The following is an 11,590-nucleotide window of genomic DNA, read 5'->3' on the forward strand; positions in this document are numbered from 1 at the left end:
TTCCTATGGTTTTTAATGTTGTAATTCTTTCACCTCATGTCTATTTCTGGAAAGAAAATGTTTTAGGAAAGAGTCATAAGATATCGATGGACAAGTAAACAATTTTTTTATAATTGCAATGTCCATTCCATGATATCCTCTCTTTATTGTTTGATTGTATTTTGAACGTTTATTTCAATTTTTCTTTGTATTTTAACTATGAAATTGAAAGTACTTGGTATTATGTCTGTTTAAACAACAACCAAAGCTTGAAGATGTAATTAATGTTAGATGATATTGATTGAAATCCTTTTAACTGTTTTGTATTGAAAGATTTTCATGATTATTAGAAAAGTTTACTTTCATGTTGTTATTTGAGAACATGTTGTTTATATACTTGACCAATTTCATGCATTAGACAACAAATTGTTGTTGTGAATAAAATGACAAGGATTAGACATCACACCTCAGATTATTTGTTTTAACAAGTTATTTATAGCTTGAGCTTTTTAGCATGTAACTTAGTTGACATGATTGTGCCTAAGATTTCCCTGAAGGTTGAATACTAAGTTACTAAGGTGTTTTTTTATATGGTGACTTTAATTTGTTTATACAGGTCACCTTGCCACATAGTGGCCATTATCGCTCAACTAAAGAAAACTTATTCAAGTTTCTTGCTCTTATGGGGAAGAATGGCTTTAACATTGTTGATGTTGTGGTATATGTAATATAAATCCTTTATAGTCTACTTTCATTTATATTCTACTGTTTATCATCTTTCATGTCTTACACTCTGCATTCTAGGTTCTTTTGTTTTCAGAAAAGGACCTCAGTATTGACGGTAAGCAACAGGATTTGAAGAAAGATAACACTAACACTAGAGCGATAAAATGCAAAAACAGAGAGAAGAGAACCAGTCTAGTGGTACCCTTAAAGCCAATATCCCACATAAGACACACACATAGAGACTGATGTTCTAGTCTTCATAGTTGTTCAATTCACCTGCAATGACTTGACAACACAATGATAATGTTTTATAACGATGAAAAAACATTTCATGTGAAAATTGTAGTCCAGCCAATGTTAAGTTGGAAACTCATATTGTAATACTCGACATTTCATATAATATAATTTCTATGGTTGAAATTATTAATAGTTACACTTGATATTGTTTAATATTTTAACTAGCATATGTAATTTTGAAATTTCATATTAGATGAACCAATTCATATTGTATGATGTTTTTTTAATTTATTCGCAAAATCATACTAATTAATCTATGTTGATTAATAATGAACACATAAAGTCAATCTAAAACTACTAAATTAGTAGTTTATATTGATTAATGATGAACACAAATAAAATGAATATACGACTAAATTAGTCATTTATAATGATTATTAATGAAAATAAATGAAATGAATATAAACTACTAAATTAGTCGTTTATATAATCAATATGAAACTACCAAAAAAATATAAATGACTACTACAAATAATTAACTTTTCATTACAAACGAGAACTAAATTTTGCATATATACAACTATTAGTAGCTAATCTACAGTATCTTATAACATGACAAAAAATTAGTCATATTTATTTGGTCATTAATTGGTTTCAAACGACGACTAAAATTTACATATATATGACTATTAGTAGCTAATTCACAGTGCCTTATAACATGACCAACATTTTGGTCATATTTCTTTGGTCATTAATTGGTTTTCTCAGATGATCATATAGTAATACATTTTGTTGTATATTTGGTCATTAATTGTGGCAATTAATGACTAAATCAATAACTAAATTAATGACCAAATTTATGACTAAATATACTACTAGATGATAAAATTGAGACAATCAATTAATGACTAAGCTAAAAATGACTAAAAGTTGGTCGCATTATAAGATATTGTAAATTAGCTACTACTGGTCATCGACTAAAAAATAGTCATCTATATGAAAATTTTAGTCATTGTTTTAGTAACTAATTAGCCATTTTGTACTACTGTACTGATCAATGCTGAGCACAAGGTCACCTATCAATAATTGAAATAGGGCTAGGGTGTGGCTCTAGGTCTACTCTTAGAGAAATTTATCATAGTCAATAAGAGAAAAACCCGTTAGCAAGAATTCAATGGACTCACTATCCTCTCTAGATTTGTGCATTCCTGCCTAGCATTGGCTTCAAGGACTATTTTGCGCACTTTTGGAGGACAGTGGCTAATTGGCCCAAGAAATTGTGCAAATTTGTCCATGGGCTAGCAGTCCTTCCCAGCTTGAATTGCACATTTCCTAATCCCAACAGTCAACATCCAGACTGGACTATGCATTATGTAGTCCCAGCAGTTAGTCAGTCTCCCAACAGCCTAGACTGTGCCTTGTGCACTCTTGGTAGTCAGTCTCCCGACCTCCCAACCGAAATTATGCAACCTTCATGATCATTCACCCAGGTGTGTTGCAAGTTAGTTCTCATGTTCATTTTGGTTTTCGACTGACAGATTGCTTGCCATGAGTGTTTCCATGTCTCCAGGTATTGCAGGTGTTCATCTACCTCTAAGAAGTATAGGTACAATGGTTTCCAAGAGAGTAGAGATGAAGACACCATTCAGAGCACACTTGGGGATGAAGTTGATCAAGTGGGAATTGCCTACCCACGAAGACATTAAGTTGTTTGTAGACAAGGACATCAAGATATGATAGCATTAGCATCATAGTGAGAAACATTATGAACAATAGCTAAAGACAACATACCAAATGTAATGAATGCAAGAGGAGGGTTGTTGACAACACGAAGGCGGAACAAGGTTGCAAGCTCAAGTAGATCCATTGATGATGAAAGAAAATTTGAAGACTTCGGTTATGAGGTGATGGCATGACATGAAGATCATGTGAAGACAAAGAATGGAATAAGGAAGGAGTTGCATGTGATGAAGCAACAACTCAAGGAAGAACATGAAGCTACACAGATAGAAGAATGAGTTGCAGTAGGATCAGGAACAACAGTGGGCGCATCATGCACTCACGGATGAAACTGCGCCTCTACAAGTTAAAGATCCATCCCAACAACTAACATGGAGTAGACATGGTGAGCAATGTTGGTGATCTCATGCAAGGGATTCAGCAACATGCACATCATTGTGTGCACACATGCAATCCAACCCATTCAACACACTCACCAAGGTGAAGACAAGAAGCAAGTCCAACTAGAGCTGAACATGCACTTCCGCAAGTTGATGCACATGATCACCAGCACACACTTGAAGATCAACACAGATACTATGCATTAGTGTGTTTTTGTTCAGCCGCACCCAAGAATACCATATGCATGTTAGCAGACGAGTTGGATGAAGGGGCTAAACCAATGCACCGGTTGCAATGGAGGCAAGAGTTCACTTCAACAAGATGTCACCATGAGGCGCATACACACCATCATGGATGACCAAGCTTCGCATCATCTCGCCAACTTCACCATCACAAGCATGTCAAAGAGTTGGAGCCACCACAATGAACCGAGTGTTAGTGATGTCTTGCAAGGCTTGCTCAAGCCATGTTGTCTCACATGAGTACATGTGCATTGTAATGTTGAGTCATGTCAAGTGTAAGTCAAGTGTCAACAATTGGATGTAATAGTCATAGAGTAGGTGAAGGGTCATGAGGGTAGTTGAATTGTCACAAAGGGGAATGTCAAGGATTACCCCACCCTTTTCTATAAATAGTCCCTCATAACTCATTGTATAGGATTTTGGTCAGCCAAGATTCTACTAAGACTATCCTGAATAATGCTTCAACAATATTGTAATGTGGCTTGGCTTCTCCACTGCACGGAGCTAGTACATCTCTTTGGACGAGCAGGTGGATGTGGCTATAACATTCCACTATTGGGGCTAGCAGTTTACATGGATGTATTGTATGATTGTGACTTACACTTCTTTATATAATAAGAGCCAACACAGTTTCATGCATATGTTGTTATTGTAGTTGGACTGCTTCAGTTACCTTAATGATATATGTTGTTTAACTTACGTACTTGTGTATGAACTGATTCACATGCAATTATATGAATCCTATTGTTAATGTGTTGAATATGTTTTTAATGCTGTCACCGTCTATGTCGTCTACTCTGCTGGAAATCAGATAGACCTTTCACATGAACCTTGTTGTAACAACCATCGCACTCTTCTTGGACTGATCCATCAGTGTTGTACATGTTATCTTACCTTGTATGATGTGACTGCCACATTCGAGTGGACTACTCCATTGGAAGCTATGCATGCTCTTTTGTGTTGTGTGTTCCTAGCCGAGTTGGGATTGATCCCTTTTAACCTGGAACTCACCGTCACCTCCTTCCCCCTTCGAAGTGTTAGAGCCTCTCATACACCTTCCTTGATTCACTGCATCAATCACACCCTTGCTACTGACAGAGTTATCTTACTTGCCTCTGTACGACATCGCAGTAAAGACATTACCTTATGACCCATTGTTGGGACTCCTACACCAAATGATCTAAGGTCTAATCAGGACTTCTTACTGGGGAGATGCCCTTGACATGTTGGCAGGTCCAGAACTATCAACATATTCTTACTCTTGCCTTAGGAATAGATTTTGCTAACTAGTAATCACAACTTCAAATAAAATTCCTTTCTACTAAATTGATGAAATGAACATATTATCATTTTCCTAGTGGTTCAATGCAGGATATCATCTCAGATGACACTAAATTCCATGGCCATATACCTCAAAATGCTTCAATTTGGATAAAATAAAAATGTGTTTTGTATAGTCAACTATTAGATCTACACTCTCAAGTAGTGAAAATAACCTTCAAATGTAAGGTGCCTGCAAATAGCAAGAAATTTTGACTCTTGAACCCCACCCAATATAAATTACACATAGACATAGAAAATAAAAAGATCTCAATAAGGTAATAACCCTATTTCATTATTGCAAGGCAAAATTAAGATTGTGTTATAATAAGGTTTAACTTAAGTCCATCAAGGTGTGATTTATCCCGTAGTTGGAGTGCTTGTTGTGGAGATGGCTCGGGTTCTAATTCAAGTGGGAGGTAAAGGTTTATTTTGTTTGTTGTAAGGAAGTATGAGGTTTATGCCACATAATGAATGTAAAAATTGGATTCTAAATTCTTTTGAGCCCATAAAAACTAAAACCAATTTCAAGGGACATCTATGAACCATGGTTGAAGGGAATGTAAGTGGTTATAATCTAAAGAATAAGCCCAAATGCTCCAATCTTGTAAAAAAATGTACCCAGCCCAAAAGTAAGAACTAGCTTACCTAGCCAACTTAGCATACCTATTAAAATATTTGAGTGCATTCGAGTTGTTGTCTAAGACTCCTTACTCCATTGACTATTTCATTGTTTGTTCCACTACTATGGAAATTATACCTATATCATTTATTCATTATCCCCTACAAAGTCTTATCAATGTACTGCTTATACATAAAGGAACACAAAGTATTTCGTAAACTCCTATGTTGATCCCTCGTCAAATTTGCAGCATCACAAAAAGTGTCATTAGGTCTAAGTGGATATTTTCTCAAAACTGAAATGTGAAGAAAGCCAATCTCCAAATTGATTACATCCAAATGAACATATAACCTTAATTTTATAGCACCCCTAGGGTTCTGCATTAGCATTGACTAAGATTTTCCCTATGAAAAAGGACAAACTTGAAAGCACTCAACTAAATCATGCTAAACCTAGGCATTGCCACAAGCTCCATCTTCTACTATTTTATTAATTTTATTTCTTTAAATCTTATTCACAACTTGTTTCTCATTTAGTGTACATATACTTATGGTAGCTTACAATACTTCATTCCCAATTTTAGTATCACAAGGATATGATGTTAAGATTTTGTATGTGAAATAGATTGGGTAATTACTAAGACTTAAGGAGAATGAACTGATTTGTGGCAATATATCAGTCTATAAGGAAAGATAAAACCATATCTTGGAGGATGTCTATGCTTCGACAAGTATTTTATATGGAAAGAAACATACTACAATATGTGAACAGAGCGAGAGAAAGGAAAATTACTAAAGAACCCATCCATATCCATATATATAAAAGAAGGAAAGGTGAGATTGTGACCATTAATTTCGAATTACATACTGGCAAGCGCAATGCTTCTGAGTTTCGATCTCTACCATTCACCACTTTAGTAGTTATATTATCTTAAGAAATTCTCCTACTCAATTTAATATAGATTTTGGATTTGTTACGTTCATATTTTTGTAGTAGGTTACATGTCACAAAGACAGAAACAAAAGTGGAAGCATAGTTGTCAAAGGAAATGGGGAACAAACATTTATGCTGACTGAAATAGATGTGGAAGCATAGCTGTTAAAGGCAACAGGGACAAACATTTATCCAAACTAAGTTGCTAAATTGTCCTGCCTTACAATTTCTCAGTAGGTCCTGCCTTACAATTTCTCAGTAGGTTAGCTTGGAGGAAATGTTATCTGTTGGCTTTGTTTCTGTTATTACTTATTCTCTTGTTCATTGGAAATATTGGATATGAGCAATAGAGACTAGATTATTTTGGGCTTAGCTTAAACTGGAAGCTTCAAACATATGTCTCTTCATTTCTAGCCTCTTGTTGAAGTATTATTCCTTCCTCTGCCATTGAAAGATATGGCATAATATTTCTACCTCTTTATTTACTGCATCTCATTCTCTTAGAATCCTTTAGATCCCTTTCTTAGGTCAAGTAGGCTTTAGAATCTTGTCCTTTTCCAAGGTGTACATACCCTTCTTGCCTTTGGAGCTTTGTGCATTATTAGTTGTGGCTTATGTTTAAAGCATGGTTGAAACTTGGGTGAAATATGCATGTTGTAGCTGGACCTAGCTTAAGCCTAGTGGAATGAGACAAATACTACAAATTTCTTAGGTAAGAAGTTGCTTCTAGACAAAAAATTCCATATCTTTATCTAATGTGCCTTTTGTCATTTTCAAACTCACATAAATATAATTTGTTTTCTCTTCTTCCAATTCTTCCAAGCATTTTTAATGCATTTATTTTGTTACAAATGCAAGGACTACTTGTCACCTTCATTATGACTTTCAATTGCTTTCTTTATCAAGTTATATTTCTTTCCAAATCAATCTTTTCGTTTCCAATTCGTTTGTCATTTCCAAAAATATATTGTTCTTAGCGATTTGATATTTCTTTGCTAACACAATGTTTGAGCCTGTTCTTTATATATATATATATATATATATATATATATATATATATATATATATATATATATAGATATATATATATATATATATATATATATATATATATATATATATATATATAGATATATATATATTTTGTTGGAAATCAATCATCTTTATTATTTTCTCATCTCATCAATCTTTTCTGGAAATACTTAGATAGGAGAAATACAAAAAATTTCTAAGTTAATTGAGTTTCTGCGAAGCTAATTGCATAGGGAAACTTTGGTAAGTACTTGGAAATGATGGAAGAAATAATAGATTTTGAAAGTTACAAATTAAAATTGCAATGCATTGTGCCCGACAACATTGATTGTGTATTAAAAATCATTGGTCTCTTTAGGCTAGATGCATTTTCATATACTATAGGGGATTGTTTATTTGACTCATTTGAAGTGCTTCTACATTTTTGTTATACTTCAAATTAACTATGAAATGGGTTAATAGAACATTTTCTATTTTTCTTAAACAATAATGATGTTGAAGTAGTAGATTCATGTCAATATGAACTAGAATCTAATTTTCTATACAAGTTACATGGAATTAGTGATATTGATACATATCTTCATAAAATGAGTTGTTCTACATCTACAAATATATAGGAGTCTGAACGAGGGCTATGGGAGGATACATTTTACATATGTTGGTTAGCTAAATGGATAAATATATCCATTGGAGTTTGGCCATTAACAATAAAGACAAGATATTTAATTTTTAATCAACATGAAAATATAATTCCATATTGTATCCTCTTCCATGATTCAAATCATGTTAGTGGTCATTATGAACCATTGCTTTGCCAAAAGTTCCTCGTATGCATTTCTGAACAATCTAGTATCTACTTTTCACCTACCTACAAAGGTATTCAAAACCATTGGAAGCATATTCCACATAATATTCTTCTAATTGAATTAACGATGGAAGAAAAAATGACATATAATTGAGGCGACATCCTCTTTAATGCAATTTTCTATTTAGTAGCAACAGAATTTGATGCACAATATTTGTGACTTTACATTGTCCAATATTTTTGCAATGCACTTATGCATAGAAATTAACAAGCATTGCATTGTTTATAACAATACCTAATAGTTGATGTGGTACAATACAATGAATAGGAAGTGGCAACAATATCTCATAAATATGGAAATGCCATATGAAAAGGGGAAAATAGAGGGTGGACCATTCTGTTTGCAATGGATATCTGTCATATTCAAAGTGAACATGCAACTATCGTCCTCTGTCATTAATAACTTGGTCAATTACAGTTCTTCTCATTCGATATGAAATCGTGTTGTTAACATCATTCCATTCAAAACAAATACATTACACATCCATTATGAGCTAATGATACAAAACAATATGATCGCATTAAAATTTTGCAATATGCATTAGTAACAAAATCTACAATTGCTAATGAAAAATTGGACATGCATTCTCAACAAGCATACATGGGAGAAAAAGAAGATGGTAATCAATTGTGTCATAAGCATATAGTAGAAAAGCAACAATCTATATATCAAGTACATTTTAACAATGATATTGAATTTGAGGTAGAATCTCATTTACAAAAAGTGCGTCCAACTATGTGTCGTAGGCTCAGTTATCAAAAAATGAAGCAATTCATATGTACAAGAAAAAGATTTATTCATGTACATAATATTGATAAGATATTGTGTCATAAGCATGTACTAGAAAATAGACAATCTAATTCTCACATACATCTCAATAACAACATTGAATTTGAAATGGTATCTCATTTACAACAATTGATGAAGTGTCATAAGATTACTTATCACAAAATGAAGCAATTCATACATACAAGAGGATAATTCAATGACATACGCAACAATGATAACATATTGCCTCATAATCATCTACTAGAAACAAAGCAATATCTTTCTCAAATACATTTCAACAATAACATTGAATCTGAGATACCATTTGACTCACAACAAGTGAGTCCAACTAAGTTTCCTAGGCTTAGTTATCAAAAAATAAAACAATTCATACATACAGGATGCAAATGCAATGACATATGCAATAATGATAACATATTTCCCTGTAAGCATCTACTAGAAACGAGGCAATCTATTTCTTAGATGCATTTCAATAATAACATTGAATTTGAGATACCATCTAGTTCACAAAAGATGATTCCAACTAAGTGTCCTAGGCTTAGCTATCACAAAATAAAACAATTCAGGTGTACAAGAAGTAGATGCAATGAAATATCCAATAATTGTTTTGAAGCAAACAAACATGCACATGACAAACCTATCCAATTTTCTTATAAAAAAACATTTTATAATAAGAAGAGAAGAATGACACTTCTTGGATTAAAACAAATACTACACAACATCATAAACAATAAAAAAGGTATAATGAGCACACAAATCCATCCAAGCAAGAAAGATGCAAAAGTATGAAACATGTCCAAGACACACCTAGGAATACAAGTGCAGTTTGCACCAAATTTCATTTTGCAAAAAATATAATGTGCTTCACTAGAGAACTACAAGAAAATGACATGAATTTTACATTGAACAATAAGACCTTTAGCAATGAAAACATATGTGTTTCTTGCAAAATAGCACTTCAAAATGGATCTCTTCCATAATTTGCAACACCTGAACAAATAAGACATAACACTCCATTACCCACTGTAAATACACTTTTAGATTTAGAAGAAATACTTGTGTCACTAAGAATTCATTTGCACAAATCAGACAATGGGGATACATGTGATTGCAAATTTTCCTAACGGGATAAATTACCAATGTACCAGTTCATATGGACAATCTGCAAAAACCATTTCCACAATATCTAAGTGATACGATGACAATTGGAGTTGCATTGAAAAGAGGATTGCAATACAAAAATGCATACTAAACAGGCAAAGTACATCCAATTATTGTCATGAAAGCATTGAACGAACTATGTTCTAGAATTTTATATAATGGTGAGAACATTGGTATAAATGAGAATTCAACCCATATTTTACAAGAAAATAATGAAAACATCATACAAAATGCAAATAGTGACAATGAAGCACCTACTGAAACATTGATACATGCAATTTCCTTATCCATAATAAACTGAATGAACACCCACACCAGGATGTCCTACCCATCATTTAGCTTGGAATAAGTGTCCCTTACCCGTGGTCTTATTTTTCTTTTATTAACTTTTATTACATGGAATTTTCACTAGGGCTATTACAGAACTCTCCCCCTTGGGGAACATCATCCTTAGTGTTAAACCACACCAAGATCTCAACAAAACCGCTAAAAAATAGTCATACTGCCGATGGAGCTTTATAGATTAGTTCATTGTAGTATTTACAATGAAAGACCTACTCAAAAGCAGAACATCATGACAACATGACAACATACCACATACTAGAGCTTTATAACATAACTCATCATGGTATTTACAATAACCATATATACACATATGCACATTTTCTAAACCAAAAAATAAAATGATATGATTCCCATATAAATAAACAACGGAATCCAAAGGATCACACCTCCACCCTCAAAAGTAGTGCCAGGATTCACCTCCTTCCCAAGAAGTCCAAAATCTAGTGTCATAGTCAAAGTTGCATCTAATGTCCAGTGTTATAATCCTGCGCCACTTTTCCTCTCAATGAACAGTTACCGGCTAATTTTTCTAGGACTCACTCCCAATGTACGTTTGATTCCATCTAGCAACTCTAATGACCAAAATAAATATATCCCTGGCCTTCCCTTCTCTGCTACGCAATCCCTTGGGTAATCAGTCACCCCTCCTATGTAGTCACTCACCTTCCAATTTCCATAGAATCCCCTATCTCGAGCGATCCATCCTTTGGAAAGGATTCCTCGCATCGGAAGATACAGAACCATCATAATGATCATAGCATGGTCATGGAAATCAATGGAAACTATTGGTTACTAGTGTGCCACAATGGACCTGCTCCTGAAGTGCTTTACTATCATATCGCTGCATGTTCCAATTTATTTCACTGTTGCTACTAATTCTTGCAGTTGATTTTAGCCAGTCAACTGGGCATGTACATACATTCCTATTCCAAGCACATAACTTCCATTAGATTCAAAATAAATTGAAATAACTTCAAATCATACCTCATTGGTGGCCCATCAACAAGGTACACTTGCAATCCTGTTTACTTCCTGTCACAGCAAGTCAAACTAACATCTTTAACCAAATAATCATGTATAAATATATCACATCAGGTTAGCTCAAAATGCAACCACCATAGATCAAAATCATAAATCACATGTAACCATCTTAAACCAGAATCATAGATCACATGTAATCATCTTAAATCATAATCATAAATCACATGCATAATAAA

The sequence above is a fragment of the Pinus tabuliformis genome, chromosome 3_1 (genome assembly GCF_031772625.1).
Source record: "Pinus tabuliformis cultivar Carrire ecotype Pingquan chromosome 3_1, CPIR1, whole genome shotgun sequence".
NCBI lineage: Eukaryota > Viridiplantae > Streptophyta > Pinopsida > Pinales > Pinaceae > Pinus > Pinus tabuliformis.